We start from the raw sequence: 18877 nt of genomic DNA, 5'->3' as shown, positions 1-18877 counted from the left end.
TCCCCCCGCCCGAATCCCGGCCCCTGCAGCAATGGCGACAGCCCAGCCCTGGCCACGCCAGATGGGACCCCGCCTCCTACCTGGGTCCGACCCTTACAGGCAGGGTGAAGGCCCAACACTGGGCACCCCAGAGGCGACCCCGCCCCCTGCCCAGGACCCCAGCCCCTACAGGCATGGCGAGGACCCTCACGGGGCACGCCAGACGCGACCACGCCCCCGCCCAGTTCCTGGCCCCTGCAGGCATGGCAGAGCTCCACCCTGGGCACCCCAGGAGCAACACACCCCTGCCTGGGTCCCAAGCCCCTGCAGACAGGGCGAGAGCCCCGCCCTGGCCACCCAAGACGCGACCCCATCCGGGTCCCCAGCCCCTGCAGGCACAGTGAGAGCCCTCCCTGGGCACCCCAGATGGGACCCCGCCCTGTCTGCCCGGGTACCCAGCCCCTGCGGCACTGCGAGAGCCCCACCACGGGCACCTCAGATGCCTCCTCCCCCCACTCGGTCCCAAGCCTCTGCAGGCACTGCGAGAGCCCTGCCCTGGACACCCCAGACACTACCGCCCCACCGCCCGGATCCCCAGACCCTGCAGGCACAGCGAGAGCCCCGCCCTGGGCAACCCAGACGCGGCCTCGCCCCCCACCCCCCGCCCAGTTCCCACGCCCCTGCAGGAATGGCCAGAGCTCCACCCTGGACACGCTAAACTCCGCCCCAGCACCCACCTGGATCCCAAGCCCCAGCATGCTGGCCGAGAGGCCTGCCCTGGGCACCCCAGATGTGACCCCGTGCCCTGCCTGGGCCCCCACAGCTGCAGGCAGGGCGAGGGTCCCGCAGGCAAAGCAAGAGCGGGCGCAGCAGGGTCCTGGCCCTGGGCACCCAAGACGTGACCCCAACTCGGCCGCCAAGGTCCCCAGCCCCTGTGGCACAGTGAGAGCCCCACTATGGGCACCCCAGACGCCTCCTCCCCCCACTCGGTCCCCGCCCTGGACACCCCAGACACTACCGCCCCACGGCCTGGATCCCCAGCCCCTGCAGGCACAGCGAGAGCCCCGCTCTGGACAACCCAGACGCGGCCTCGCCCCCCACCCCCCGCCCAGTTCCCATGCCCCTGCAGGAATGGCGAGAGCCCCACCCTGGGCACCCCAGAGGCGACCCCGTCCCGTTCCCAGGACCCCAGCCCCAACAGGCATGGTGAGGACCCTCAGGCACAGGAGGGACACTCCCTGGGCATTCCATACGCGACCACGTCCCTGCCCAGATCCCCAGCCCCTACAGACACAGCGGGGGCCCTCCCTGGGCACCCTAGACGGACCCCGCCCCATCCGCCCGGGTCCCCAGCCCCTAAGGCACAGAGAGGGCCCCACCTTGGGAACCCAAGACGCGACCCCGCCCCGCCTGCCCGGGGCCCCAGTCCCTGCGGCAAAGCGAGGGCCCTGCCCCGGGCACCCTAGGCGTGACCCTGTCCCTTGCCCGGCTCCCCAGCTTCGGCAGGCAGGGCGAGGACCCCACCCTGGGCAACCCAGATGCAACCCGGCTCCCTGTGCCTGGGGTTTAGGCTTCGCAAGCACTGTAAGAGCCCTGTAGTGGGCACCAAGTTGGGCTCACCACCTGCCTGGTTCCCAAGCTCCTGCTGGCACCCCAGACGCGGCCGTGTCCCCCTCCTGGAGCTACAGCCTTTGCAGCACAGGAGGGCCTGCAGCCACAGCCAGGGCCCTGTCCTGAGCAACCCAGATGCGACCAGATGTGACCACGCCCTCTACCTCCATCCCAGCCCCTGCAGGCACAGCGAAATTCCCGCTCTGGGTACCTCAGTGGGCACCCACACCCTACCCCATTCTCCACCCCTGCAGGCAGTGGGAGGGCTCCGCAGGCACAATGAGGGCAGTTGCAGCAAGGGCCCCACCACCCTGAGCAACCCAGACCTGACCCCGCCCCTGATCCAATTCCAGCCCCTACAGGTACAGGGAGAGCCCCGCCCTGGGCACCCCGGAGGTGACCCTACCACCTGCCCGGGCCACCGCTGCAGGAGGCAGGGCGAGGGCCCCACGGGTATAGCAAGGGCGGGAGCAGCTGGGTCCCCGCCCTGGGCACCCAAGATGCGACCACGCACCCCCCTGAGGTCCCAGCCCCTATAGGCACAGCAAGGCATGCTCAGGCACTGTGAGAGCCCCGCCCTGGGCACCTCACACGCAACCATGTCCCCCGTCCGGATCCCCCACCCTGCAGGCAAGGCAAAACCCGTCCCGAGTACCCCAGACTCGACCACCACTCGCCTGGGTCCCAAGTCCCTGCAGGAATGCAGAGACCCCACACTGGCCACCCCTAATGGGACCCCGCCTCCTACCCGGGTCCCCACACCTGTAGGCAGGGCGAAGGCCCCACCGTGGGCACCCAGACGCAACCCCGCCCCGTTCCCAGGACCCCAGCCCCTACAGGTTTGGCCAGGACTCTCAGGTACAACGAGGGCCCCACGCTGGGCATTCCAGATGCTACTTCCCCCCTGCCCGGATCTCCAGCCCCTGCAGGCATGCGAGAGCCCCTCCCTGGGCCCCCCAGACACTCGCTACCTCCCCCGCCCGAGTGCCATGCCCCTGCAGGAATGGCAACAGCCCCACCTTGGCCACGACAGATGGGACCCCACCTCCTATCCGGGTCCTAACCCCTACAGGCAGGCTGAAAGCCCAATACTGGTCACCCCAGACGCTACCTCCCCACCACCCGGGTCCCAAGCCCCTGAAACAATGGCGAGAACACCACCCTGGCCACCCTAGACGGGACCCCGCTTCCTACCCAGGTCCCCAGGCCCTACAGGCATGCTGAGGGACCCTCAGGCACAGCGAGGGATGCGCCCTGGGCATTCCAGACATGACCACGCCCCCCCACCCAGATCCCCAGCCCGTGCAGGCACAGCAAGAGCCCTCCTTGGGCACCCCAGATGGGTCCCCGCCCCCCCCCCCCTCAGGTCCCTAGCCCCTAAGGCACAGCTTGGGCCCCGCACCTCAGACGTGACCCCGCCGGGATCCACAGCCCCTGCAGGCACTGTGAGAGCCCTCCCTGGGCACCCCATATGGAACCCGCCCCGTGCCCAGGTCCCTGCACCTACAAGCATGGCGAGGAACCCCAGGCATCATGAGGGATCCGCCCTGGGCACCCCAGACCTGACCCAGCCCCCTGCCTGGGTCCCTAGCCCCTGCAGTCATGGCGAGGGCCCCATCCTGAGAACCCCAGACATGACCCCACCCGAGGTCCAAGGTCCCGCAGACGCGGCTAGTGCCCCGCCCTGTGCACCCCAAATGTGATCTAACCCCCCACCCTGATACCAAGCCCCTGTAGGCATGGCAAGGGCCCCGCCCTGGGCAACCAAAATGCAACCCTTCCCCACCAACCCATGTTCCCAGCCACTGCAGGAACAGGGAGGGCCCCGCAGGCCCGGCAAGGGCCCCACCCTGGGAACCCAAGATGTGACCCTGCCCTGCCTTTTTCCCCAGCCCCTTCAGGCACAGCAAGGGATCCTTCCTGGGCACCCCAGATGCGACCCCGCCTCCCGCCAGGGTCCCCAGCACTGCAGGCAAGGCAAGAGTCCTGCAGGAACAGCGAGGGTTCCACCCTGGGCACCCCAGACACGACCCCCATCCCGCCCGGGTCCCCAGCCCCTGAAGGCAGGGTGAGGGTCCTGTCCTGGGCACCCCAGATGTGACCCCATTCCCAGACCGGGTCCCTAGCCCCTGCAGACATGGCGAGGACCCTGCCCTGGGCACCCCAGACACGACCCCGCACCCCCCCGCCTGGGGCCCAAGGCAAGAAGGCGCAGCGAGGGCTCTGCGCTGGGCATACACCCCAGACAAGACCCGGCCCCATGCCTGGGTCCCCAGCCCTTATAAGCATGGCAAGGGCCTCATCCTGGGCAGTCCTACGGGACCCTGCCCCCCACCTAGGTCCCCATTCCCTGCATGAACTGCGTTGGCCCAGCAGGCACAGCGAGGGCAGGTTTGATAAGAGCCCTGCCCTGGCCACCCCAGGAGCAACCCCGCCCCCCTCTACCCAGGGCCCTAGGCCCCGAAGTTGCGGCAAAGTCCCAGCCCTGGGCACCCAAATGTGATCCTGCCCCGCCTGCCCGGGTCCCCAGCCCTTGCAGGCAGGGTGAGGGCCCCTCCCTGGGCACCCCAGTCGAGACCCTGCCACCTGCCCGGGGCCCCAGCCACACAGACCCAGTGAGGGCCCTGCCCTGGGCACCCAAGATGTGACCCTGCCCCATCTGCCCATTTCCCCAGGCCCTGCAGGCACAGCGAGGGACCCACCCTGGGCACCCCAGATGGACCCCACACCCTGCTCGGGTCCCCAGCCCCTGGCGTCCTGGGCACCTCAGATGTGACCGCTGCCCCCTACTCCCGGGGCCCCATGCCCTGAAGGCACTGCGAGGGCCCTGCCCTGGGCACCCCCAGATGCTACCTTGTCCCCCACCCTGGTCCCAAGCCCCTGCAGGCTCGGTGAGACCCCACCCTGGGCACCCCTGATGCAACCCCGCCCCTGCCTAGGTCCCCAGTCCCGGCAGGAATTGCGAGGGCCCCGCAGGCACAGCAAGGGCAGGCACGGCCAGAACCCTGCTCTGGGCACCCCAGACGCGACCCCTTCCCCTGGCTTGTCTGGGTCCCCAGCCCCTGCAGGCACAGCAAGGGCCCCGCATGCACATCGAGGGCAGGTGTGTCAAGAGCCCCGCCCTGGGTACCCCAGGTGCAACCCCTCCGCCCTTCACCCTGGGCCCCAGGCCCCGCAGTTGCGGTGAGGACCCCGCTCTGGGCACCCCAGGCACCGCCCCCCGCCCGGGTCCCAAGCCCCTGCAGGCATGGCAAGGGCAGTGCCCTGGGCAACCAAGACACGACACCGTGCCCCTCCAGGCTCCCAAGCCCCTTTAGGCCCTTTAGGCCCATCCTGGGCACCTAAGATGCGACCCTGCCTCACCCACCCATTTCCCCAGCCACTGCAGGCACAGCAAGGGACCCGCCTGGGCACACCAGACGCTACCCAGCCCCCTGCCTGGGTCACCAGCCCCTGCAGGCATGCTGTGGCCCCGTCTTGGGCACCGCAGAGGTGACCCTACCCAGGGCCCAAGGCCCCGCAGACATGGCTAGGGCCCCACCCTGTGTACCCCAGACACAATCCTGCCCCCTGCTCTGATCCCAAACCCCTGCAGGCATGGCGAGGGCCGCACCCTGGGCACTCCAGATGCGACCCCACACCCTGCCCAGCTCCCCAGCCCCTGCATGCCCAGCAAGGGCCCCTCCATGGGCACCCAAGACGTGTCCCTGCCCTGCCCACCCGTGTCCCCAGCCACTGCAGGCACAGTGAGTGCCCCGCAGGCCCAGCAAGGGCCCTGCCCTGGGAACCCAAGATACAAACCTGCCCCGCCTGGGTCCCAGCCCCTGAAGGCATGGTGAGGGCCCTGTTCTGGGCACCCCACATGCAACCCCACCACCTGCCCGGGCCCAGCCCCACAGACCCGGTGAGGGCCCCGCCCTGGGCACCCAAAACGCGACCCTGCCCCGCCCACCCATTTCCCCAGCCCCTGCAGGCACAGCGAGGGACCCACCCTGGGCACCCCAGATGCGGCCCCACACCCTGCCCGGGTCCCCAGCCCCTGCAGGCTTGGCGAGGGCATCATCCTGGGCACCCCAGACGTGATTGCTGCCCCCCTCGCGGGGCCCCATGCCCTGCAGGCACTGTGAGGGTCCCGTCCTGGGCACCAGATGCGACCCTGCCCCCTGCCCAGGTCCCAAGCCCCTGCAGGCACAGCAAGGGCTTGGCCCTGGGCACCCCAAATGCAACCCCTGCCCGCCAGCCCAGGTCCCCAGCACGGGGACGGCCCAGCCCTGGGCACCGCAGATGCGACCCCTCCCCCCACCTGGTTCTCCAGACCCTGCAAGAATTGCGAGGGCCCCTCAAGCACAGCGAGGGCAGGCCTGGCAAGAGCCCTGCACTGGGCACACCAGGCGCTCCCCCGCCCCCTCCCCCTCCTGGGTCCAAAGCCTCTGCAGGCATGGGAAGGAACCCACCCTGGGCACCCCAGACATGATCCCGCCCCCCACCTAGGTCCCCAGCCCCTGCAGTTACTGCGAGGGCCCCGCAGACACAGCGAAGGCATTCTAAGCAAGAGCCCTGCCCTGGGCATCTCAGGCACTACAAGGCCCTTCCTCCACCTGGGTCCCCAGCCTTTGCAGTCATGGCGAGGGCCCCGCCCTAGGCACTCCAGACGCGCCCCCCACCAGCCGGATTCTCAGCCCCTGCAGGCATGGCGATGGCCCTGCCCTGGGCACCCCAGACATGACTCCCCTGGCCAGGTTCTCTGCCCCTGCAGGGTTCCTAAACCCTGCAGGCACAGTGAGGGCACTGTCCTGGGCACCTCAGATGCGACCCCGCCCACAGCCCTTGTCCCCAGTCCCTGCAAGCACAGGGAGGGCCCTGCCCTGAGCACCCCGGATGTGACAATGCCCACCACCCGGATCCCCAGCCCCTGAAGGCATGGTGATGGCCCTGACCTGGGCACCCCAGACACAACTCCCCCCTCCCTGGGTCCCAAGCCCCTGCAGGCACAGCAAGAGCCCCGCCCTGGGCACCCCAGACACGACCCCGCCCCCTACCTGGGTCCCCAGCCCCTGCAGGCACAGCAAGAGCCCCGCCCTGGGCACCCTAGATGCAACTCCGCTCCCCCATGCCCGGGGCCCCAGGCCCCACAGGGCCTGTGAGTGCCCTGCACTGGGCAACCCAGACGCGACCCCACTCCCTGCCCGGGGCCCCAGCACTGCAGGCAAAGCGAGGGCCCTGCAGGCACAGCGAGGGCCCTGCCCTCGGCACCCCAGACCCGACCCGGCCCCCAGCACCCCAGACACAACCTGGCCCCCTGCCCGGGTCCCCAGCCCCTGCATGCAGGGCGAAGGCCCTGTCCTGTGTACCTCAGACATGACCCCAGCATCCCATATGGGCACCGGGTTCTAGCACCGTTTGCTCCTCTTCCAGTCCAGCTCTCTGCTGTGACCTGGGAGGGCAGTGGAGGATGGCCCAAGTACTTGGGCCCCTGCACTCACCCATGTGAAAGACCAGGAAGAAGCACCTGGCTCCTGGCTTCAGATCAGTGCAGCGCCGGTCATGGCGGCCATTTGGGGAGTGAATCAGCGGAAGGAAGACCTTTCTCTCTGTCTCTCTCTCTCTCACTTTCTATAACTCTACCTGTCAAATAAATAAAAAAAAAACAGTAAAGTAAATCTTTAAAAAATAAAAGAAGAATGTGGAAAGAATTGAACTCAGGTAAGAAATCATACCATCACTAGCTTAGTGTTTTTTAAAAAAGAAATGTCCATGTGTAGTAATTATTCTCTGCACGGAGTGCTATCATTTCAAAGATATGAGCAAATATAGAATGAGATTCAACTAATAATAAATAAGTACTTTCTATAAATTATGTTAAAATATAGAATATTACAGTGTTTCAAATGAAGAAATTTTTTTACAAAAATTCTCATGTATGTGTCAAAAATACCATGTAACATATTTTATTCACATGTGCAGTGCAGATATTTGTGCTTTTTAGGCAAAATATTATCAATTTAAAAAATTTAATATAGAAAGGCTTAATGCAGGAAAATAACAAAAATTCTTAAAATGGCAAATCAGCTTGGAAGGAACAAGTTAGAACTTCCAAGATATGAGAGTGAATCCAGAAAATGAGCCAGCGAAGCAGTCAACCAAGAAGCCAATGCCCCATCCAGATAAGGGTGACAAAAAGATATCAAACCCATGTGCCTTGTACAACACTGCCACAGGTAAGTGAAATAAACAATAGAAATGAAGCGACTGAAAATCTCAGTTTTGACATACCCATGCATCAGAAATACATATATATATATACATATATATATGTATGTATATATTAGTTTTCATTCAGAAAATAAGGTACTAGAATTTGGGCCTTAAAAGTTTCCTTTCACATAACTCTACATATAGGAGTTATCCTTAAAATATTTAAGTCAATACAGTGAGAAAATAGGAAACCAAAATAATGTGGAAAGAACAAGTTGCAAGATTGTAAGCTATATAGAAAAGTATTGATGAGAAAGTGAAGAGTGAAAATATTATGAATAAAGTAAATATAAAACATGGGTGAGAACTGCACAGGGATGGTAAGAGGGCTGGTGAGCAAGCATATTGAGAACAATGAATCCGGTTAAATACAGTGCTGGGATACAAAGCCATACCAAGTAAGTGCACAGTTACAAAAACATGAAGGTTAGCAAGAAGAGGATTGAAATATCCAATTGTTTCCATAGAATATTAGAAAAACACACAAAGGCAATTATCAAACCAGGATGATTTAAAAGACTCTATGCTTAGAAACTCTTGAGTTACAAATGCAGTGTGTCAAAAAGACACAAAAGTATACATAATCACACTTCATAACATCAGGGGAGAAAAAAATTAGAAACAGTAAGAGAAAAACAGATCATTCACAGAGGTGACTAAAATAGTCCTTTTAACAACTTGTATGGTGCTGTAAAACAGACATAAAATTAATCATGCCCAAAGCAATTATCTGAGCTAGAGTTGGATCCTTAGGTAAAATCTAGTTAATGGACCAAGATGAATAAAACACAATAAAAAATAAACAGAGATTTGATTACCAACAGGAGCTTTCTAAACCTACATGTCAAGAATAAATGTTTTTCTACAGTAAAGAAAATGAAATAAGATGATACATGATATGCATCAAACTATGATTTACAATGAAGTAAAGAATTATCAAATAATTGCACTTTATTTTAATCTGATAAAGTATCATTTTGCTCTTAAAACTGTATATATGGGCTGGCGCCACGGCTCACTAGGCTAATCCTCCGCCTAGCGGCGCCGGCACACCGGGTTCTAGTCCCGGTTGGGGCGCCGGATTCTGTCCCGGTTGCCCCTCTTCCAGGCCAGCCCTCTGCTGTGGCCAGGGAGTGCAGTGGAGGATGGCCCAACTACTTGGGCCCTGCACCCCATGGGAGACCAGGATAAGCACCTGGCTCCTGGCTCCTGCCATCGGATCAGCGCGGTGCGCCGGCCACAGCGTGCCGGCCGCGGCGGCCACTGGAGGGTGAACCAACGGCAAAGGAAGACCTTTCTCTCTGTCTCTCTCTCTCACTGTCCACTCTGCCTGTCAAAAAAAAAAAAAAACAAACCTGTATATATGAAAAAATGAAATGTTCCTCTTACAGAAATTAAAAAAAATTTTATGCTACTGAATAATTTAACTGCATTAAAATACATTTTAAAGAAAAATATGCCATCACAATATTAGTAAACATTAATGGCTCTTACATTGTGTGCTTTTCAGAATACTGATTATTCTTTTATCAGAACTGAGCAGCACCACAGGACTAACTGTAGCATAAGCATTAAATACTAAGTTCCAGATACTCAGACTTTGTTGTATGTCCACCACACATGGACTGAGATGGACAGGATGATGAGGTTAAGGTGGTAGGTGACCACAAAGGCACTCACCAGCATTCATTCTCCCCCCTTCCTCTCTCCTCCAGCCTCCTCTTGACACCCACTCTTCTCCACCTTCTATCTCAGCTACCCCTCACACACATGCTCCCCACTCACTGTCCCCCGGGCCCCTCCTACCCAGTGACAGAAAGGCCACCACGCCAAACTCTCCACAGAAAGAGCCTTTCTGTTCCTCTGACACAGGAATCCAGACCTGAGGTGTAGTCTTTCAGAGGGGCCAAAGAAGAGGACTGTGCCTAGAAAGTTCCAGAAGCACAAGATAACTGAGTGGCTACCTCACCACAGTTTCACCTAATCCTGGCTTGACCCTGGGGGGGGGGAGAGGCACTGTATCTCCTCAGGCTCAGCCACCAGCATCGAAATCAGCAACTCAGGGCTTGCACAAGCTCTGAGCTGGGGCAGACATGACGCTGACTCCCACCGGAGCACCGTGCAGAAGAAACAGATGCACCTGCGGGTGCACTTCTGGGTCACAGTGCTGGGCTCAGGCACAGTCCTCACCGGTGACCGACAGGGCACCAAGGGATGCAGCTATGCCCTGATGCCCCAGGACCACTTCCATTCCTGCCTCATCAGGCTGTGACCCAGGGAGGCAGCCACTGACGGCCCAGGCACTCTGGACCCAGCCACCCTGTCTAGTGGGAGTCCTGAATGGAGCTCCTGCCTCCTGGCTTCTGCCTGGACCAGCGCTGGCCCTTGCTGCTGCTTGGGGAGAGCAGCAGTGCAAGCAGCATCATGAGCACTCTTTCTCACTCTGAGTGATCATCCATCTGGGGGGTTACCCCCCAGGTGGCTACAAAGGCCAGGGCTCGGCCAGGCCAAAGCAGAAGTGAGGGACTTTATCCGGTGCCCAATTCTGGGTTCAGGGTCCTAAGACCTTGGGCCTTCTCCCTCTGCTTTCACAGCAATGTTAGCAGACAGCAGCATTCCATGGCAATGGCTTCCGGAGGACCTGGCATTGTGGGGTAGTGGCTATAGCCACCACCCACATCGCACATCCCATCTAGGCGCCAGTTCGAGTCCTGGATGCTGCACTTCTGATGTGGCTCTCTGCTGTGGTTTGGGAAGGCAGTAGAAGATGGCCCAACTCCTTGTGCCCTTGTACCCATGAAGGAGACCACGGGGAGGTTCCGGGCTCCTGCTTTTAGATCTCCTCTGCTCTGGCCATTGCAGCCGAATAGGAAGTGGAACAGCAGATGGAAAACCTATGTATCTGTCTCTCTCTTTCTCTCTCTCGCTCTCTCTGCCTCCCATCCTCTCTGTGTATATGTCTGAATTTCAAATAAATAAATATTTAAGAAAAAGTAAAAATTAAAAAAGGAAGACATAGCTGTAAATAAAATACAGGCCAACTACTAGAGTTTATTTACAAACTGATACTATAGGTATTGCATACCAAATAGACACAGAATTTGAAAAACAATTTAAATCAGGCTTAGAAAAGATTCTAGTACCAATTCATTCTCTTCTTCCTTACAAACATTCTGTGTGGCATTATCTCTGACTTAAGCATGAGGAAATCTTTGTAATTTATTTATTCAGACACTTATGTACCCACTCACACAAGGACTTGAAACATCTGTGATCTACAGAGTTCTCCATGGAACACAGGTCTACTTCCCAGACACCACCCTGCACAGTCTAGCCCTGCATTTAAAGTACGGATCATGTTGGAAACAGGCCAAATCACATGTCCCACAAAGCAAGAGAGAACACAGAAAGGTAGCATCTGAGGTCACTATTGACATTTTCTACATGCACACGATCATGTTGGTACTTCTTCTCTAATTTCTCATTGTAGATACAAATTGGGAGGGAGGAAGTCCAACTATCCGTATTTGCAGATGACACAATTCTATATATAGGAGATCCAAAAGACTCCACTAAGAGACTATTGAAATTCAGAGTACAGTTAGGTAATGAGCCAGGATAAAAAATCAAGTCTTTGTATACACAGACAATGTTATGGCTGAGAAAGGAATTCTAAGATCAAGCCCGTTCACATAGCTACAAAGAAAATAAAAAGCTTGGAATAATTTAACCAAGGATGTTCAACATCTGGGAATCACAAAAGATTAAAGAGAGAGATACAAGAGGACACCAAAAAAAAAAAATGGAGAAGCTTCTGCCCTGCAAAAGAAAACACTCAGCCAAGTAAAGAGGCAACTAACGGAATGGGAGAAATTATATGCAAAGTATGCAACTGATAAAGGATAAACTAAACCACAAGAAACTTTCAAAAAATTCAACTACAGCAAAACAAACCACCCACTCAGGAAATGGGCAAGGGGCTTCCACAGGCATATTTCAAGAAAGGAAATCTAGGAGAAACAGTGACTTGATCAGCTCTTGTCCTGACTGTTGACGTACAATGTAATACTTATCCATTTTAGTATTTTTTTTTGTTTTGTTCTAGTACTATTGGTTGAACTCTGTAATTAACACACAATTATTCTTAGGTGTTTAAATTTTAACTGAAAAGTGATCCCTGTTAAATATAAGAGTAGGAATGAGAGAGGGAGGAGATGTACAATTTGGGACATGCTCAAGCTGACTTGCCCCAAATGCTGGAGTTAGAAAAGTGCCAGGGGATTCCAATTCAATCCCAACAAGGTGGCATGTACCAATGCCATCTCACTAGTCCAAGTGATCAATTTCAGTTCACAACTGATCACACTGATAGGTCTAAGAGTCAAAGGGATCACACAAACAAGATTAGTGTCTGCTAATACTAACTGACAGAATCAAAAAGGGAGAGAATGATCCATCATGGGAAGCGGGATACACAGCAGACTCATAGAATGGCAGATGTTCTAAACAGCACTCTGGCCTCAGAATCAGCCCTTAAGGCATGCGGATATGGCTGAAGAGCCCATGAGAGTATTTTAGGCATGGAAAGCCAAGACACTCTGGAAAAAAAAAGAAGACCTAAATGAAAGATCTCTGCAAGTGACCCCAGTGGAAAGAACGGGGCCATCAAAGAAGGACGTACCTTTCACTGAAGGGAGGAGAAAACTTCCACTTTGACTATGACCCTGTCGGAATAAGATCGAAGTCGGCAAACTCAAAAGGCTTCCAGAGCCTTGGCAACTCATGACTAGAGCCTAGGGAGATTACTGACACCATAAACAAGAGCATCAAATTGTTAAGTCAACAACAGGAGTCACTGTGTCCTTACTTCTCATGTGGCATCTGTCCTTAATGTGTTGTCCAATGTGAATTAATGCTATAAGTAGTACTCAAACAGTATTTTACACTTGTGTTTCTGTGTGGGTGCAAACTGATGAAATCTTTATTTAATATATACTGAATCAATCTTCTGTATATAAAGATAATTGAAAATGAATCTTGATGTGAATGGAATGGGAGAGGGAGCGGGAGATGGGAGGGGTGGAAGTGTAAGGGAAATTATGTGTGTGGGGGGAGCCATTGTAATCCATAAACTGTACTTTGGAAATTTATATTTACTAAATACAAAAATGAAAAAGAAAAAAGAAAAAAAGAAAGGAAATCTAAATGTCCAACAAACATATGTAGAAATGATAAGTATCACTACCCATCAGGGAAATGCAAATCGATATTACAATTACCTTGAAGATGTGAGGGAAAAGGCACCCTAATCCACTGCTGGTGGGAATGTAAACTGGTATCACCACTGTGGAAGACAGTATGGAGATAAGTCAGAAATCTGAATATAGACGTAGCATATGAGCCAGCCACTCCAGCTCTGGGAATGCACCCAAGGGGAATGAAATCAGCATAAAAAAAGAGTTCTCTCTGTCCCCACATTTACCACAGCTCAATTCACAAGAGCAAACATATGCCATCAGCCAAAATGCTGATCACCTCAAGACTGAATAAAGACATTACGGGCTATGGACACCATACATGCGTCTGCAGACTGCATAGCCTGGCTATTGTGCATCCTACTGCAATACGCATAGGCCTGTGAAAGCCTCTCTGTCTACACAATGATTGCGTTTCCTTCAATATGTTCCCAGTAGTGGGTACACCCATAGAGTTTTCCATATTGACAGGACCAATTTCACATGAGAAATTGTATTGCTCTACAGGTATATATTACAGAATACAGACATCGGATCCATAAACCCAATTTTGCCTTCAAACACTAGAACAGCAAAGTAAATCTGAAGAAACTGGAAGGAGGAAAATGATTCAAACGGAAATAAAGTCAACGGCATAGAAAATATCACAACAAAAATTCAGTGAGACCAAAATACAGTTCTTGAAAACTCAGTGAAACTGACACTATGTTTATACACATGAAACAAGCAAAAAAGAGAACAGACTCAAATAACTTAACAAGAGAAATGACAGAGAGGACATTACTAACAACCTTACTAAAATAATAATCAAAAACACTATGGAAAAATGAAGGCACAAGAATTTGGTCAATGTAGATACAGTAGATTCTCAGAAAGAAATAAACCCCCAAAATGAATGTAGTCAAACTAGAAATTGTGAATATACTTTTAAATTGAAATGAGACTCTATTAGCAGGGAAACCAAAAACCAAACACAAAAAATGAATATAATTCCAGGACCACAAGGCTTCACCAGTGAGAACTCCCAGTTACAGGGTAATTAAAATCCATGATTCACAAATCCTTCCAAAAAGGAGATTAAGAGGGAAAACATCCAATTTTCTTCCATCAGACCAGCATTATCCCAACATCAAAAACAAACACATAATAAAGAAAGTGGCATATAAATATCTGTCATGGCCGGCGCCGCGGCTCACTAGGCTAATCCTCCGCCTAGCGGCGCCGGCACACCAGGTTCTAGTCCCGGTCGGGGCGCCGGATTCTGTCCCGGTTACCCCTCTTCCAGGCCAGCTCTCTGCTGTGGCCAGGGAGTGCAGTGGAGGATGGCCCAGGTGCTTGGGCCCTGCACCACATGGGAGACCAGGATAAGCACCTGGCTCCTGGCTCCTGCCATCGGATCAGCGCGGTGCACCGGCCGCAGCGCGCCGGCCACGGCGGGCATTGGAGGGTGAACCAACAGCAAAGGAAGACCTTTCTCTCTGTCTCTCTCTCTCACTGTCCACTCTGCCTGTCAAAAAAATAAAAATAAAAAAATAAATAAATAAAAAAAAACTGTCATGAATCTGTCATAATCCTGAACAAATTGCCAAATGCGATCCAGAAGCACAACCAAAGCTTAGCTCACAGTGCGCAACTGAGAGTTACTCCAGGAATTCAAGGATGGCTACCATACAAAATCAATATATCCCAGAACAGAATCAACAAGAGAAAAGGCCACACATTATCCCTACAGACACAGAAAAACTATTTCACAAAAACTTCCATTACTTTCTCTGATATTAAAAAAAAAAAAAATCATCAAATTAGGAACGGAAGGTACACCTCGGCCTGACAAGGCTCTTTCATGAAAAACCCACAGAGCGCTAACATCACACCCAATGCCAGGAACCCGAAACTGTCCTGACCAGGACACAGACATGCATTTTTGCTCTCGTTCCATCAACAGTCTCAGAGGTCTAGAGCAGGGCAGCTGGGCCCTCAAAAAGCAAACAGAAGGGAACGCATGGCCCTTCAGGGAGGAGACCGAGCCACCTCTGCTCTCACACAGCTGCTCGCACACTGGGGACCCTTCCAGACTGTCCACACAGCACAACCGACCGCGACTATACCTGCGCCTTTGGGACACACGAGCAACAGGCACGCCTGCAGCCAAGACCCCCAGCGGGAAACCGCAACAGCCACGCGTCACTCACCTCCAAGGGGGCCTGGTCTGCTGGCGGGACAGCCATTGCTTCCAGAAGGGGCTGAAGAAGAAAAATACCACATTTCTGTTGGCTGCAGACCAGTGCAGGGAGCTGCCCCACCGGGCTGTGCCCTCTACATTCCCTCCTTCTCACCATTAAACAGCCCAGCGAGGCAGGCTGGGAAAATTGTAGGACACCTGGTGCCACTTAGTATAGCCACTAATGCCATCAGGTGACCTTGACAGACAACAAATTACAAGGACTTCTTGGCTCCACGTGGGGGGCCTCTGCATCCAGGCAGAGCCTTGTAGCAAGAGCGCTTTGGGAACACATGTGCAATGCACACAGAGGAACACGGGAGGGTACGGTAGGAATGAATGAATAAGGGCCTCTGGCTTCTTGCTTCCATGAGTCAGTGTGGCCCTGTGGTGACAGATAAAGAAAGAACGGCTGTGGTTCCCTGGCAGTAAGTATCTCAGCAAGGGGACCACCTGTGTTCAAGGCCAGTATCTCCCTCCAGACCCTCCCCTTGCCCACCGCCTTAATACAGGTCAAGCTGCATGGCTGGAAGAAATCCCAAGCAAAGACGTGAGCCAACACTCTGGCCTGTCTGTCCTGGTGGACACTCAGTCAGGGAAGAGTTATCCTTTCCCTAAATCCTGCCCTTCATAGCTCAAGCTGCAGATCCTCTCTGTTAAAGTCTGTCCCCCTAGAGTCAACCAAACCACACTCAGACCTGACCAGAGTAGCTACAGATCCCGGGGGGCTCATGCTCAGGGCAGCTGAGGACATGAAGACCACCACACAGACCACAGATCCCGCCAAAGGTGGGCTGCAAGTCTGAACCACAGGCGGTGTGAGCAGTGCGATGACAGTGCGAGCCACTGCTCAGAGGGAACCAATTCAAGACCCAGCCCTGGCATAGCCACCAGATGCCAGTGACACAGCTGTCATAACAGCTCATCTTCTCTCCTAGGCCAAGCAAGGATGCACCCCAGAGCTTCTCGCCCCTGCCACAGCAGGAGCCCTGCTCTTCCTGGTGTGAAATAGCATGCAGGGACTGCACTGGTCTGCAGCCAACAGAAATGTGGTATGCATCACTCCTCTCCTGGATGCCATTCCCAGCCTTGGGACCACGGTTCAACTGTGGCCAGACACACGGTGGTAGTGGCAACAGGGAGCACACACTTTATCGGCACCTGTCACTGCATGGGCTGCCCTATCCTCCTCTGGCAAGGCAACTGCTTGGGAGCTGGAGACAAGGGACTGCAGCAGGAGTGACAGCTGCTCTGAATAGGCCTTGTCATTCTCTCCCTAGCATGTCACCCACTAAGAATATTTTTACTGTTAGGCCTCAGCTAAGGGATATTATCAGAACAAGTAAGTGAAGGCATAGAAAGACAGTTGACAAGAAGGCCCTTTTACTGAAGTAATTACAGACAACTTTTTTAATTTGAGGAAAGGAACAGTGGAGCACAGGAAGCACATGGAAGTCCTAATACACACGACCTGAAAGATCTTCACTGTGACCCACCGCAGTCAAATTCTTCACACTCCAACATGAAGACAAGATTCTAAAATCATACAAGAGAAACACCAGACCCTTTTTAGAAGATCTCTGATTAGAATCACATCTGACTTCTCATCAGACACCCTATTACGGGCTAGGAGAAAGTGGGGAGATGTATGCCAAGTCTTAAAAAAAAAAGAGCTGTTAACCAAAAATAAAGTACTTTGCAAATCTCTCACTTATGAAACAAGATAAAATAAAAAATTAGAGCCTGGTGAGGACATATCGTCTGGCCTCTTGACACACACTTATTCTGCTCCACAATAAACTTTCCACTTCAGCTTCCTGTGACTTTCTGAAATATCCACCTGTATCTACTCAAGACATTGAATCCAGTTATAAATCCTCCAACAATGAAAATGATAAGCCCTCATATCCAATACCACTTCACTAGGCCATAAAGCAAGTCTCAGCAAATTCAAAAGAATTAGAATCATACCATGAGCTTCTCAGACCACAGTGGAATGAAGGTGGAAATTAGCAACTCAGGAATCCCTGGAGCATATGCAAACACATGGAGATTGAACAACATGTTCCTGAATGAACACTGGGTCATTCAAGAAATCAAAAGAGAAATCAAAAACTCTCTGGAAGTAAATGAGGATAAAGACACAACATATCAAAAATTATAGAATATGTCAAAAGCAGTGTTGAGAGGAAAGTTTATAGCAATAGGTGCCTACATCAAGAAATTGGAAAGGCACCAAATAAATGAGCTTTCGATTCATCTCAAGGATCTAGAAAAACTGCAGAAAACCAGACCCAAATCTAGTAGGAGAAGAGAAATAATTAAAATCAGAGAAGAAATCAATAGGATTGACTCCAAAAAATTTACAAAAAAATCAGCCAAACGAGGAGCTGGTTTTCAGAAAAAATAAACAAAATTGTCACCCCATTGGCACAACTAACTAAAAAAAGAAAAGACTCAAATCAATAAAATCAGAGATGAAAAAGGAAAAATAACAACAGACACCACAGAAATAAAAAGAATCATCAGAAAGTACTACAAGGACGTGTATGCCAGCAAACAGGGAAATCTACCAGAAATAAACAGTAATAAAGGTCCTCCCAACAAAGAAAAGCCCAGGACCAGATGGATTCACTGCTGAATTCTACCAGACATTTAAAGAACTAACTCTAATTCTTCTCAAACTATTCAGAACAATCGAAAAAGGGGGAATCCTCCCAAATTCTTTCTATGAATCCAGCATCACCTTAATTCCTAAGCCGGCAAAAGATGCAGCATTGAAAGAAAATTACAGACCAATATCCCTGATGAACATAGATGCAAAAATCCTCAATAAAATTCTCGCCAATAGAATGCAACAACACATCAGAAAGATCATCCACCCAGACCAAGTGGGATTTATCCCTGGTATGCAGGGATGGTTCAATGTGTGCAAATCAATCAATGCGATACACCACATTAACAGACTGCAGAAGAAAATCCATATTGTTATCTCAATAGACGCCGAGAAAGCATTTGATAAAACACGACACCCATTCATGATGAAAACCCTAAGCAAACTGTGTATAGAAGAAACATTCCTCAATACAATCAAAGCAATTTATGAAAAACCCACGGCCAGCATCCTATTGAATGGGGAAAGTTGGAAGTATTTCCACTGAGATCTGGTACCAGACAGGGATACCCACTCTCACCACTGCTATTCAACATAGTTCCTGAGGTTTTAGCCAGAGCTGTTAGGGAAGAAAAAGAAATTAAAGGGATACAAATTGGGAAGGAAGAACTCAAATTATCCCTCTTTGCAGATGATATGATTCTTCATTTAGGGGACCCAAAGAACTCTACTAAGAGACTATTGGGACTCATAGAAGAGTTTGGCAAAGTAGCAGGGTATAAAATCAATGCACAAAAATCAACAGCCTTTGTATACACAAGCAATGCCACGGCTGAGAAAGAACTGCTAAGATCAATCCCATTCACAATAGCTACAAAAACAATCAAATACCTTGGAATAAACTTAACCAAGGATGTTAAAGATCTCTATGATGAGAATTAC

General features: G+C 52.9%; 1 long non-coding RNA gene across 5 annotated transcripts in view; it reads right to left on the bottom strand.

Annotated features, from left to right (window-relative positions):
• The window catches only part of LOC103346531 (uncharacterized), a 328438-nt gene that overhangs the window by 33366 nt on the left and 276195 nt on the right, over positions 1–18877 (bottom strand). For 2 of the 5 annotated variants that reach the window (XR_011384402.1, XR_011384401.1), the window contains exons 7-9: positions 15293–15343; positions 13125–13189; positions 7074–7215 (exon numbers count right to left, since the gene is read on the bottom strand). The exons of the other annotated variants lie outside the window; for them this stretch is intronic. This is a non-coding gene — a long non-coding RNA (uncharacterized lncRNA). The remainder of the gene's footprint in view (positions 1–7073; positions 7216–13124; positions 13190–15292; positions 15344–18877) is intronic. 5 annotated transcript variants of the gene reach the window in all.

Source organism: Oryctolagus cuniculus, chromosome 19, assembly GCF_964237555.1.
Source record: "Oryctolagus cuniculus chromosome 19, mOryCun1.1, whole genome shotgun sequence".
NCBI classification, from domain to species: Eukaryota; Metazoa; Chordata; class Mammalia; order Lagomorpha; family Leporidae; genus Oryctolagus; species Oryctolagus cuniculus.
Note: the sequence above shows the minus strand (reverse complement) of the source record. Positions and strands in the feature narration are given on the sequence as shown.